Genomic DNA, 15245 nt, shown 5'->3' on the forward strand with positions numbered 1-15245 from the left:
TGGGGGAGTCCAGAACCAGGGGCTACAGTTTAAGAATAAGGGATAGGCCATTTAGAACAGAGATGAGGAAAAACGTTTACACCCAGAGAGTTGTGAATCATCGGCCATCGATATAGCTCAAATACATAAAGTAATGTACCGTTTAGATCACATTGGTGAAAATGCTTGGTTCTCGTTTATTCGTTTTCTGGGACACCAAACCTTTTAGCGTCCACCGCAACGTACGTTTGTGTGTATGATGTGTAATGTGTATGATGGATGCAGTATTCTACTACATGATCAGGTGAATGAAATGGAAACAGCGTTTGCAATTTTATTGTTCCATGTGGTATTCATAAACATAGAATGGAATAAGAAATATGTGCACTTACTGTGCCAACCAGGTGGACATCACGCGACAACCGTTACACAAAATGTATTTGTGTATTCTGATGCCATTTTCAGAAACCTGCCATCAATATTCTATCTTTTCTTATATTTTTTGTTGACACTATGTTAGTCATGAACCCAATAAAGCCCTTGTCAACCTTTTTGAAGGAATTCAAAATTTGACCCCTTTTGTCAAATTTTTGTGTGCAGTATTGTAAAAAGACACATATACTGACCACCCTCTGAGTGGAAAATGTTACCCCTCAGGATCCTATTCAATCTTTCCCCTCTCACCTTAAGACGATGATCTTTGGTTGTTGATTCCCCTACCTCAGCATCCCTGGAGATGCTGCCATGTTCTCCACAGATGCTGCCTGACCCGCTGAGTTACTCTGGCACTCTGTGAAACGTTACCTATCCATGTTCTCCAGAGGTGTAGCCTGACCCGCTGAGTTACTCCAGCACTCTGTGAAACGTCACCCATCCATGTTCTCCACAGATGCTGCCTGACCCGCTGAGTTACTCCAGCACTCTGTGAAACGTCACCCATCCATGTTCTCCAGAGATGCTGCCTGACCCCCTGAGTTACTCCAGCATAACATGGGACCTATTTTTCTTTCAACGTATTCTTTAATTTAGCCATTATAATTAACGATATTGACAATGACATTCTTGTTGTGGACAGTTGCATTGCACTTCCATGAGAGCCTCATCTTTCATGGTCAAGGTGAAACATTCTCATTTTTGTACTTTTTGTGGTATTGTTCAGAAACAAATATAAAATATCTCCATTTGTTTTTCTATTTTGGATAAGCTTCCTAGTTGCTGCTGTACTTTACTGGCAACTTGACATTGCATCCACTGGCAATAACCGGTGCATTACATGGAGTTGAGAAGGAATCGAGGATGCGGGGGGTGGATGATGGCAGAGAGGTGGGAAGAATTATTGTGATGGGTCGTTTAAAAGAAATAAAACATAGTTTTAGATGAAGAATAAATTGAATAGTAGAATGATTTACAGCTAGTATCTGAAGAAATGGGGGCAATAGTAATGATCTAAAATTATTACACTTCACTTCTTGAACACAGTTTCTTAATATCATTGCTTAATCTTTCTTTATTCAATATACAACTCATCTGGAAAGTGCCTCACTGAAAGATGAGGCTCCCTTCATCATTTATCTCTCATCAGAGAGTGCTTGGCCTGTAATCATTTCCATCATTTTCTAAGTTTATTTAAGACTTTCCTTACCAGAGTATTTTTCTTTTAAATTAGGTAGTTTCATGTCTCCCTGACTTTGAGGTTGGCCAGGAAGCAAGGAAAACGCTGGTGTTACGGACAGATGGGGCTTGTCAGCCTGGGAAGGCAGTCCATCTCAGAGAGGGAAAACTCTGATTTAAAACCTCCACTGCCTTGTGGCCATTTCCAGTCATGGAAAATGCTCCAGGAGTAAACCTCAAGAAAATCCCTAGTCGGAGCCCCTAAGGCAGTTCGTCGTTGTCTACAACCTCGCTCTGGCAGCTCCTGCGACGGCGCTGGTGCCAAACTGTAACGGCCCTGCTGTTCCTTTGGATCGATCAGCGACGTGGAGAGGGGGGACGTGCTGCATGGGCAACAGTCTGTCCTCCATATGACGTCGCCCAAGCTTGCATCCGACCAGGATGCATCACCCATGGTCAGTCATGACCGAGGGAGGCCTGCTAACTATTCATATAGTAGTTATAATAAAACAGAACAATACAGAATGTGCAGTGTAGATTAACCCTTATTAATCCATGCCATTTATAATCTCCACTACACATATATGCTAGCCACTCATTACATGGTATTACAGTACTACACCAACAAGGTCAGCCAGCTCTCAGGAGCCATGCCGAGCTGGGTATAAATGGCTGACAGTTTAAATGTTCTAGGATTATTTATGGAATAAAGACTACTCTTTCACTATGTATGTTGTCGTGGATCATTCTCAAACATGCAGGAAGGAACTGCAGATGCTTGTTGACACCAAAGATAGACACAAAATGCTGGAGTAATGCAGCGGGTCAGGCAGCATCACAGGAGAAAAGGAATAGGTAATGTTTTGGGTCTATCTTCGATAGAACAGTACAGCACAGGAACAGCCTCTTTTGCCCACAGTACCTGTAGCAGACATGATGTCGAGATTAACTAATCTCCTCTGCCTGCATATGATCCACATCCCTCCATTCACTGCATATTCATGTGCCTATCTAAAAGCCTCTTAAACACCACTATTGAATTTGCCACCACCGCTGGCAGCGCATTCCAGGCACCCACCACCCTCTGTTAGAGGGAAAATAAACTTTGCCGAACATCTCTTTAAAACTTTACCCCGCTCACTTTAAAGCTGTGAATTCAAAACAGGTTAATTTCAATTGTTTGCAATTCTTATTGTTATTTTAATTATAATTATTAATGGAAAATATTTTTTGTCAAGTTCTTTTTGAAATGCATTGTTGCAAAATGTGGTTGATGCTGTCTGGTCCATCACTGGCACTGACCTCCCCTCCATTACAAAAAGGGATCTATATAGGTGGTGCTGCCACAAAGGCAGATAACATCATAAAAGACCCTCTAACCCTCTCATTTCACGCCTGCCATTAGGCACAAGGTGCATGACCCTGAAAACTGTGACCAGGTTCAGGAACAGCTGGTTCCCCATAAATGTCAAACAATTGAACACTACAAACACCAACTAAATTACAAACTACAAACTCTCTTGGTTGCACTTGGGACTTCCGGCTTTTCTTTTGCATATTTTAGTTTATTGGCCTTCCTTTTGTTTATTGCATTACCTACAGAGCTGACAGAAGAGGTAGTTGAGGAAGTTACTATACTTAAAAGACATTTGGACAGGTACATCGATAGGAAAGGTTTAGAGAAATATGGGCCAAACTTGGAGAGGTGGGACAAGTGTAGATGGGGCATCACGGTCGGCATGGACAAGTTGGGCTGAAGGGCCTTTTTGCGTGCTGTATGACTCTAATACTCTATGACTTGACTCTTGATTTGGTGGTGGTTAATCTGTGGAACTGATTGATACAGAAGGTGTGGAGCCTGTCAATGGATATTTTTAAGGTAGAGATAGATTCTTAATTAGTACTGGTGTCAGGGGTTATGGTGAGAAGGCAGGAGAATGGGATTGGAAGGCAAGATAGACCAGCCATGATTGACAAGAGAGGGTTAGTCATAGCCATACAGTGTGGAAACAGGCCCTTCGGCCCCACTTGCCCACACTGGCCAACAATGTCCCAGCCACACTAGTCCCACTTGCCTGTGCTTGGTCCATATCCTTCCAAACTTGTCCTATTCATGTTCCTGTCCAACTGTTTCTTAAACGATGGGACAGTCCCAGCCTCAACTACTGGCAGCTTGTTCCATACACTCCACCACCCTTTGTGTCAAAAAGTTACCCCTTGGATTCCTATTAAATCTTTTCCCCTTCACCTTGAACCTATGTCCTCTGGTCCTCGATTCCCCTACTCTGGGTAAAAGACTCTACAACTACCCGATCTATTCCTCTCATGATTTTGTACACCTCTATAAGATCTCCCCTCATCCTCCGCTCCATGACTCCAATCACTGAAAGAAAACTCAGGTTAGAAGGTTAGATGAATGCTGCAGTATGATTACTTTGAATTGTAAATTTAGGGTTATGTGCATAATCTGTGCAGTGAGCAAGACAGCTTTCTCTGGGACAAGACACACAAAGCTGGAGTAACACAGCGGGGCAGACAGCATCTCTGGAGAGAAGGAATGGGTGATGCTGCCTGTCCTGCGGAGTTACTCCAGCTTCTTGTGTCTATCTTTGGTTTAAACCAGCATCTGCAGTTCCTTCTTACACATTTCGTCTGCTCCACTGCAAAATCTCCTCAAGGTATGTGTAAGTTAATAGCGAAGATAGACAAAAATGCTGGAGTCACTCAGCAGGACAGGCAGCATCTCTGGAGAGAGTGGGTGATGTTTCAGGTCGGGACCATTCTTCAGAGGGTCTCGACCCAAAACGTTACCCATTCCTTCTCTCCAGAGATGCGGCTTGTCCCGTTGAGTTGCTCCAACTTTTTGTGTCCATCTCCTCAAGGTATGTCTACTTTAAAGAAGTTCTTCTCTCTCATACGACAGTTCTGCAACATCCTCTCACTGTCTATATCTCTCGTTTCCCTTATCCCTAACCAGCCTGAAGAAGGGTCTCGACCCAAAACGTCACCCATTCCTTCTCTCCAGAGATGTTGCCTGTCCCTCTGAGTTACTCCAGCTTTTTGTGTCTATCTTTCTCTGGGACAAGATTGCTTTCAGTATGCGGAACTAACATTATGACTTTATTACAGCATATATTCAAAGTTAGGGCACTACTTTTTTTAAATATCACTGTGAGATATTCTGTTACACATGTCTATGCAATCTTCCATTTCTTATACATCTAGTTATGTCTTTACATCAAATATTAAATATCCACAGAACGTATTTTCTATTGGAACAAGAAAAAACAGTACAATACCAGAACAGGCTCTTCAGCTCACAATGTCTGTGCTGAATTTGATGCCAAGACCAACTTTTATCTATCTGCACATAATCCATAGCTGGCTATTCCCTGCCTATCCATGTGCCTATCCAAAAGACTCTTAAATGCCACTCTCGTATCTGCCCTAACCACGAACCTCGGTGGTCGTGCGTTCCTGACTCTCGCCATCCTCTGTGTAAAAATAATTGTTGCCCCATACATCTCTTTTAACTTTGCTCCTCTCATCTTAAAGCTATATCCTCTAGCATTTTATTATTCAAACCTGGGAAAACAGAATCTGACTATCTACCCTATCTGTGTCTCTCAGAATTTTAGTCTAACCTCTCCATGCAGCTAATACCCCTTATCCAGGCATAATTCTGGTAAACCTCTACATAGAAACATAGAAAATAGGTGCAAGAGTAGGCCATTCGACCCTTCGAGCCAGCACCGCCATTCAATATGATCATGGCTGATTGTCCAAAATCAATACTCCGTTTCGGCTTTTTCCTCATATCCCTTGATTCCCTTAGCCCTAAAAGCTAAATTTGACTTGAAAACATCCAGTGAATTGGCCTCCACTGCCTTCTGTGGCAGAGATTTCCACAGATTCACTACTCTCTGGGTGAAAACGTTTTTCCTCATCTCAGTCCTAAATGGCCTACCCATTATTCTTAACCTGTGACCTCTGGTTCTGGACATCCCCAACATCGGGATCATTTATCCTGTAATAACCCTGTCCAATCCTCTACGAATTTTATATGTTTGTATAAGAACGCCTCTCATCCTTCTAAATTCCACCAAATATAAGCCCAGTCGACCCATTCTTTCATCATACGTCAGTCCCGACATCCTGGGAATTAACCTGGTGAACCTAAGCTGCAAGAATGTCCTTCCTCAAATTAGGAGACCCAAACTGCACACAATATTCCAGATGCGGTCTCACCAGGGCCCTGAACAGCTGCAGTATGACCTCCTTGCTCCTAAACTCAAATCCTCTCACATTGAAGACCAACTTGCCATTGGCTTTCTTCACTGCCTGCTGTACCTGCATGCTTACATCCTTTCCAAAGCCTCCACATCCTTCCTGTAATGTGGCAAGCAGTTTAAGCAATATTATAAATGCAGCCTAACCTAAGTCCTATAATGCTGCATCATGACTTCCTGACTCGTATACAGAATATTCAATTCCTTGACCTATGAAAGTAAGCATACAATATGCCTTCTTTATCACTTTCTTTAATTGAGTTGGTATAGAAGTGTGAAAATGCTCACCTCCAGATTCAGGGACAGGTTCTTCCCTGTTTCTTCCAAGATCATAAGGAATTGGTGTAGAATTAGGCCATTCGGCCCATCAAGTCTACTCTGCCATTCAATCATGGCTGATCTATCTCTCCCTCCTAACCCTATTCTCCTTCCTTCTCCCCATAACCCTTGACACCTTAAAAATACTTTAAAATATCCACTGACTTGACCTTCACAGCCTTCTGTGGCAAATAATTCCACAGATTCACCACCCTGCCTTATCAGGCAAATTAATCATTCTACCAACAACTAGAGAGCAGTCCTGAGCTAATTTCGACCTCATTAGATATCCTTGGTCTATCTTGGTTCGGACTTTACTGGACTTTTATTTGTTACTGAACGTTATTCATGTTATTCCCTTTATCGTGTATCTGTACACTGGATGGCTCGATTGTAATCATGTTATAGTCTTTCTACGGGCTGCGGTACGGTACGCAACAAAAGCTTTTCTCTGTACCTTGGTGCACGTTACAAGAAACTAAACTAAACATTTCTGTAGTTGATCTATATCCCGCTGCCCATCTTGACAACCTTCATCACAGTTCCTCACCCAAGGATTCTTACTGGCTATTAACGAGTGTAATTAGAATGGCATTTAAAAAAATGCAAACAATTGGAATTTCTTTGTAATTTAAATGAAGCTATTTTGAATAAAACTATTGAAAAATCTGCAAGTGAATTTTAGTTAAACTCAAAGACAACACTAGTTAAAAGTTACAACGAAAATATCATGGGAAAGACCTTTGTGTTCCAAAGTTTGTATGAACCAATGTGGACGTTTGTGGAGTGTGGCGTTACTGCCATTTTATAGACATAAGCTGCTATTTATAAAGAAGCTGTGGGAGACATTACCTTGAGCAAGTTTGTTTAAGCGAGAGCAAAAAATAATCAATCATGTTTATTCGTATTTGCATTATTATCCATGTTTACTTAGCTCTCTTGACTACATGTTTGATGATAGAAATTCCACTCTGATTCATGTGGTAGTGAAAATTCTTTCCTTAAGGGTGTTTCACAAGGAATCTGAAACTACCGAGAAACCAATAAAATTGAATTTATGGAAATAACATTTTAAACGCCGAATGCATCTGTGATTTTGTCAATGAACCAAAATGATAGAGAATAATAGGGACTTTTACAAGTTTTTTGAGGAAACTTTTATGCACCAAATAATTTTCCATTTATTTATGGAGAACATTAACTAAGTTCACGTGTAAGTAGCATTATGCCATTCGGCCCATCAAGTCTACTCTGCCATTCAATCATGGCTGATCTATCTCTCCCTCCTAACCCCATTCTGCTGCCCGCTCCCATAACCCCTGACACCCGTACTAATCAAGAATCTAATTCAAGAATATATTTCAATATATTCCCTTATTGCTTGGCGATGTTGCAGTTAAGTTCAATGATCCAATAGTACTTTATTATCACATGTACCTAGGTTCAGTGAAATGTTTTGTTTTGCATACAACCTGGTAAATTCATACAGCTTATCTCAACGAGACAATACACATGAGTCGCCACATTTCTGGCGCCGCCGACAAAGTTTAAAGGCCAACGGCAAACAGCTTTAAAATGAATCAATGTAAAATTGTGATTCCTTAAAACTTTCCCTGGCATCAGTTCAGTGTCATGCAAAAGTACCCAATAGAGATGTAATAATTGAACTGCAGCAAGCAATAATTTGGTGCGCCGCCTAAATGGAAAATCTACCAGCAATGAATCCAAAAGTGGATTTTGGTCACTTGAATAGAAATATTTACATCAAACAGCTGGCTGTACTCTCCCCTATTTTTTTTATGTTTGTAATCTAAAATCCGACCATGATGGCTGAGGAATTTAAATTCACTCTGATCTAGCAGTTAAAACAGAAGACTAATCTTAATAATGTTGATAACAAAATTACTAGATTTTATCTGCTGGTGTCTTTCAGAGGAGGTAATCTGTCATGGCTTAAATGTATCTCTAGACTTGCAGGAATATGATTGACTTTTAAATGCCCCCTGAAATTGCATAGCAAGCCACTCAGTTGTATCATAAACACGCATTAAAGCAGAATAAAAAATAACTAGATGAAAATCCTGACATGGACTTAGACGCTGAATTTAAACATGAGTAAGTTTTTCCCAGTCAAGTCCTCCTCATAAATATAGAACAGTACAACACAGGAACAAGCACTTCAGCCCAAAATGTCTGTACTAAACATGATGCCATGTTAAATTTATCTTTTCTGCTTGCATGTGATGCATAATGTCCATCACAATATATCCATGTGCCGATCTAAAAGCCTCTTAAACGCCACTATCTACCCACCACCACATTAGCAGTGGGTTCCAGCTAGTCACCATCTACTGTGTAGAATAAACTTGCCGTGCACATCTCTTTTAAACTTTGACCATCTCATCTTAAAATTATGTTCTATAGCCTTTGACATTTCCATCCCGGGAAAAACTATCTACATTTTGAGAAGCATAGACAATGCTTCTCAAAATGTTATCTATTTCTATCTGGTCTCCCTTCAGCCTCCAATGCTCCAGAGAAAACAATCCAAGTCTGTAAAATCATTGTTTGTAGCTAATACCCTCTAATCCAGCCAGCATTCTGGTGAACCTTCTGCGCTCTCTCCAAACCCCTCTGAGATGTTAATGCCGAGGATTTTGAAACAGATAAACTCTCTCCACCGTCAACCAAGCATTAAAAACTGGCACATTGTCCCCCGACTTTCTAAAGTAAAAAATTAGTACTATTTAGTTTATTATCACATGTACCGTGTTACAATGAAAAGCTTGTTTTCGTCTGCTATCCCTTCAACAGAAAGGCAATACATGGTTACAATCAAGCCATTCAGAGGGTACAGATACACATGATAAGGGAAAAACGTTTAGTGCAAGGTGAAGCCAAAAAAGACCGATCAAGCATAGTCCGAGGGCTGTGGCTGTCAGACCAATAAGAAGTGGAATCCCTGGACCAGACCGATTCAGCACCCTGGAAGGCACAGCGACACAGGACCATGCCCACTAGAGGCCCACGCCCACAAGAGCCACAGACCAGATAAGTGGCACAGGAGAGGAAGATGGCTGAACAGAAGCCAGGAGATCCAGGGAAAAGGATGTGGTGTTTTTACCACCAACTCTGGGGTTCAGAGGCCTGCCAATGCCGCCAGCCGTGTTCGTTTACGGGAAGCGCCGGTGCCAGCCGCTGAAAGTCATCGCGATGCATCGCCTGTTTGCCTGGGACCGGCGCACGGGGCTCAGGTTCTTGGTGGAGACCGGGGGCGGAGGTCAGCGTTTTGCCCCCATCCGGACTGTACACTCGTTCTGGTAAAAGGCTCCACCCCGTTAACTGCTGCGAATGGCAGTCGAATCCGCACATATGGCGTCTGCATGGTTCACATCATATTCGGCCCGTGCCATTTCACCTGGCCATTCATCATCATGGACGTGCCCCAGCCGCTTCTGGGCGCAGATTTCGTCCGGGCGCAGCCACTCCTCGCGGACATGAGGGGCCAACGCCTCGTCCATACGTCAACATTTGAGAAGATCTCCTTGCGCTCTACTGCACCTGCCGCACTAATCAGCAACCCCGTAGCGACGGTGGACAATGTCTATGCCCAGGTACTGGCTGAGTTTCCGGACATTGTGACTGGCAAATTCGGCTCGGCCAGCCTGAGGCATGGTGTCATGCACCATATTCTGACATCGTGTCCACTGCCCCTCGCCCGCAGGCTCGCTCCTGACAAGCTCCTCAAAGCCAAGGCGGAGTTTCGGAGCATGGAAACCATGGGCATCGTTCGATGCTACAACAGCCCATAGGCCTTCCCGCTGCACATGGTGCCGAAGGAGTCCGGCGGCTGGAGGCCATGTGGGAACTACCGCCACGAGGAAGGCTACGACCGCTGACCGTTACCCCATTCCCCACATACAGGACTTATCAGGCCATCTGGCCGGGGCAATGTTCTTCTCAAGAGTCGACTTAGTCTGGGGATATCACCAGATCCCCGTGCAACCAGAGGATGTCCTCAAAACGGCAATTATCACCCCATTCGGGTTGTTTGAGTTCCTGTGGATGCCCTTTGGCATTAAGAACGCTGCGCAGGCCTTTCAGCGCCTGATGGACACCGTGGGGCACAGGCTCAACTTCATGTTTGTCTACTTGGACGACATCCTCGTGGTGAGTCACTCGCGAGAGGAACACTGCGCCCACCTGCGTCTCCTTTTCCAGCGCCTCAGTGAGCATGGCCTCATGATTAACCTCGGCAAGTGGCAGTTTGGCATCCGGGCCATCAACTTCCTGGGTCATTGGGTGACATGGCATGGAGCACTGCCTCTGCCGGACAGGGTTGGGGCAATCCGCCAGTTCTCGCAGCCTGCTACAGTACGTGGCATCCGGGAATTCATCGGAATGGTTACTTTTTACCACCGGTTCGTTCCAGCAGCTGCCTCCACAGCCCTTATCGTGGATGCCTCGGACTCTGCAGTCGGCGGCGTTTTGGAACATTCGGTTAACGGCATTTGGCGGCCTCTCACCTTCTTTAGCCGTCAACTGAGCCCTGCGGAACAGCTGCTCGCCTTACACCTCGCGGTGCGACACTCCGTTACTTCCTGGAGGGCCATTCCTTCGTAGCCTTCACGGACCACAAGCCCCTCACGTTCGCCAAGGTTTCGGATCCTTGGTCCACCCGGCAGCAGAGCCAGCTGGCGGCTATTCCTGAGTATACGACGGACGATGCCAGCGTACTGCACCACGATCTCAGGCTTGGTGCTTAAGGACGTGCCGTTGGGTCCCTCAGGTTCCATCCTCTGCGACGTGTCCACAGTTCAGCTGAGGCCTATCGTTCCAGCGGCCTGGCCCCGTCGCTTGTTTGAGGTGATCCATGGGCTGACCCACCCATCAATCCGGGCCGTGGTCGCCATGGTGGCTGCAAGGTTTATGTGGCACGGACTTCGGAAGCAGGTCGGTCGCTGGGCCCGGGCATGCCTAGGAATCTAGGAATCTAGGAACTTTATTGTCATTCAGACCTTTCGGTCTGAACGGAATTTCATTGCCATGCAGCCATATATATATAATAAAATAGCAAAACACACAATAAACACAAATTTAACATCCACACTGTGAAGGCAAAAAGTCGTAAGTCTTTGTCTCTTCCCTCTTTGTTCTCCCTCTGCGCTGAGGCGATCCAGACCTCCGATGTTGTGACCCCACCGGGTGATGATAAGTAAGTCCCGCGGCTCAACCATGTTCCGCGAACGGGCCGGTTTAATCTCCGCGGCCCGGGCTGGTCGAAGCTGCTGCCCTTCAGTCCAGCTGATGAAGCTGTTGCTGCGGGAGTTCCAGAAAATTAGGTCACCAACCTGTGACCTGCGAGCTCCCGACGATGTGGTCCACTGGACCTGCAGCCGAACCTCTGAAGCGGGTCGCCGCCGCTGGAACGCCGTCACAGCCCCGAGCAGGGCCACCGCTGCCGGAATACCGCCCCAGCCCCGAGTCAGGCTGCCGCCGCCAGAACACAGCCTCAGCCCCGAGTCGGGCCACCGCCGGAATGCAGGAACCGCCTCAGCCCCTAGTCAGGCTGCTGCCGGAACGCCGGAACACCGAAGTCGGCCAGCCTCGCGCTGGTAAGTCCCGGCTGGCTCTGCCTCTGGAGCCTCGAGGTCGGCCCCAGTTGGAGGCCGCCAGCTCCGCCATTAGGCCTCAGCGCGGACGGAGATGGAGATGGATACGACAAGAAAAGTCGCACCCCCCGAAGGAAGAAACTAAAAACATTTCTCCCACCCCCCCCCCACACATTCACAACCTATTAACTCAAATTAACTAGCTAAAACAGGACAAGAAAACAACAACAAAAAAACAGTCGAGCTGCAGGCGAGCCGCAGCTGCTAAGCTGCCCCGCCTTCTTGGAATGCCGTGCCAGACATTGAAGGTGCATCGACACCCGGGCACCCGTGCAAGACTTCGCAGTGCCACGCCAGCGGTTCAATCACGTACACATGGACATAGTGGGTCCACTGCCTCCGTACTGGGGTGATTCGCACCTGCTTACGGTAGTGGACCGTTTTACGCGGTGGCCGGAGGCCACCCCGCTCACGGACACTTCATCCCAGTCATGCCCTCGTGGCAAGGACGCAGCTCCACCACTCAACAGCGTACCATCCCCAGTCGAATGGGTTGATGGAGCGGTTCCAACGCTGTCCGAAGGCCGCCCTGGAGGCTTGTCTCACGGGCCCTGGGTGGATGGACGAGTTGCCATGGGTCCTGTTGGGGATTCGGACGGCCCCCAAGGAGGATCTGTCATCATCCTCCGAGGTTTTCCCTGTTGCTGATGGGTCCCAAGAACCACCGTCATCGATGCTGGTGCGCTTGGGGGAGAGGGTGGGCGCTCTGTCTCCCATCCCAACGTCGCGTCATGGGGTGGCCCCTTCCCATGTGTCACTGCCGCTGATGGGCTGCCCATACGTCTTTCTTTGCCGTGACTCCCAGAGGTCGCCCTTGCAGTGCCCGTATGAAGACCCCTCTCACGTGCTGAGGCACGGGCCTACTACATTTGATTTGGACATGGGAGGCCGGCGCAAAACTATGTCCGTGGCTCGTTTGAAGCCAGCCCACTTGGACCTGAGCGAGCCAGTCCATGTGGCTCAACCGCCCTGTTGCGGGCGTCTGTCGTCCCGGGCTCCCAGAGGTTCTTCCGAACCGAGCAAGCCCCCGGGGCATGGGGTGGTATCCAGGCATTCTGGCCCCCTTGTTCGGCGTCCCGTCCCGTTTAGTGCCTCTGGTTCTGGGGAGGGGGGTTCATGTGGCGGCACCTGTTGGCAAGCCAAAGGCATAACGAACCCTCGGCTCTGGAGGGAGCTGTCTCGGTGTGGGAGGCGCTAGTCACAGGGTTATTACCTGAGTGGGTATTTAAGGCCGGGCAACGCCCGTGACAAGAGAGGAGTTCAAAGCTGTTCAGTACAGAATAAAATACGTCTCGTGCACACAACTTGTGTTCCGCTTGGTTTTTGGCTGGACTCCTGTAAGTCCCCGCTACAGAGCGATGATTCTCAGTTGAGTAGATTCAAGTAGACATTGGATTTGACAAGTTGTGATCACTTCATCAGTGCTCTGGGCAAGCGTTCTGCAAGTCCGTTTGATTGTGGGAATTCTGGATTGCTGGTGTCGTGGCGAAAATCCCATCGTTGAGCAAAGTTTTTAAAACACTGGCTAGTAAACTAACTGCCATTATCTGACAAGAGGAGTGCGGGGGCACAGTTCGTGGAGAAATGGCATGCCAGCTTTTGGATTACTGCAGCGGATGTTGGGCTTTGGAGCTGGTCGATTTTGAACCAGCCGGAATACGAGTCAACGAGAACCAGATACTGTTTGCCATGCCACTCGAGTATGTCAGTGCCAACCGTGGACCAAGGCAGAGGAGGAACAGGGTGTGAGATTAGGGGCTGCTTTTGTTGGCGTGGCATCAGGCTGTTGCAGATAGCACAGGCTTCAACTTTCCCACGCACCAATTCGGTAATTCTGGGCCAGAAAAACATGCTCTTTGCTCGGAGTATGGTTGCTTCCACGCCAGCGTGATCCCGGTGGGCGGCATCAAAATATTTGTCCTATAGGGCAGTTGGGATGACTGCCACCCTCGATTACGACACTAACCTGCAGCACCAGTTCGTCGCGGACTGGGTATTATGGGCGAATAGGAAGTGATGGGCGATATTGTTTATCCAACCAGCCACGCTGGATGACTGAAGACAGTAGCTGTAAAGTGTTATCTGCAGCCGTTTGCTCTACCAGGTCGCTTAGGCATCCTGTAGGTATGTACGACACCATCATTACAGTGAACTGGTCATTTTCAGACGGCTGTTGTTCGCAGGTTTTTCGTGGGGCTCTTGATAGCTCTTGTCAGCCAGATGCATGTCCTTGCCTCTTTTTGTGGACTAGTGTGAAATTGAAACTCTGCAGCTGCATTATCATCCGTTGCAGGTGAGCAGGAGCAGCATGAATGGGTTTGTTCAAAATAGTGACCAAAGATTGGTGGTCTGTTTCAACAACCAACGTCTTCCCAAAAATAAAGTCCTTGAATTTCGTGCAGGCAAAAACCACGGCTAGTAACTCCTTTTCGATCTGGGCGTAGCGCTGTTCCGACAAGGTATGGGAGGGGTAAGCAACAGGTCTGCTATCTCCCTCGACGGAATTCTGGAGGCAAACAGTTCCTAGTCCATATTGGGAGGCATCACACGTAAGTGTCACAGGTAGTTTTACATTTAAATAAGTGATGGTTGGAGCACTGGACAATCGTAATTTAAGGATTTTGAACACCCTCTGGTGTTGTGGGTACCAAGACCGTACAGTGTCCTTGTGAGTCAGTTGTCGCAGGGGGGCTGATATTTTGCTGAAGTTGGGAATAAATTTCCCCAATGAGTTAACCGTTCCCAGGAATCTCTGCAAACTTGTCACGTCAGTGGAGACTGGCATAGAAACATAGAAACATAGAAAATAGGTGCAGGAGTAGGCCATTCGGCCCTTCGAGCCTACACCGCCATTCAATATGATCATGGCTGATCATCCAACTCAGTATCCTGTACCTGCCTTCTCTCCATACCCCCTGATCCCTTTAGCCACAAGGGCCACATCTAACTCCCTCTTAAATATAGCCAATGAACTGGCCTCAACTACCTTCTGCGGGAGAGAATTCCAGAGATTCACCACTCTCTCTGTGAAAAAAGTTTTCCTCATCTCGGTCCTAAAAGATTTTCCCCTTATCCTTAAACTGTGACCCCTTGTTCTGGACTTCCCCAACATCGGGAACAATCTTCCTGCATCTAGCCTGTCCAACCCCTAAAGAATTTTGTAAGTTTCTATAAGATCCCCCCTCAATCTTCTAAATTCTAGCGAGTACAAACCGACTTCTAAATTCTAGCGAGTACAAACCAATATCTCGTTGATGGCAATGGTCTTGGAGGAGTCGGGTCTGAGGCCGTTACTGGTGAATACGTGTCCGACATACTGGACCTCCTTGACGCGGAATCTTTTTTTAAATTGGCATCATGTTCAGTCATGTCATGT

The 15245-nt window shown here is 46.6% G+C and overlaps 1 protein-coding gene across 1 annotated transcript in view; it reads left to right on the plus strand.

Moving 5' to 3' along the window:
* fars2 (phenylalanyl-tRNA synthetase 2, mitochondrial) overlaps positions 1–15245 on the plus strand; it is a 363050-nt gene that overhangs the window by 57920 nt on the left and 289885 nt on the right. The gene's annotated exons all lie outside the window — the stretch shown is intronic.

This window comes from Leucoraja erinacea, chromosome 2, assembly GCF_028641065.1.
Source record: "Leucoraja erinacea ecotype New England chromosome 2, Leri_hhj_1, whole genome shotgun sequence".
In the NCBI taxonomy this organism is placed as follows: domain Eukaryota; kingdom Metazoa; phylum Chordata; class Chondrichthyes; order Rajiformes; family Rajidae; genus Leucoraja; species Leucoraja erinaceus.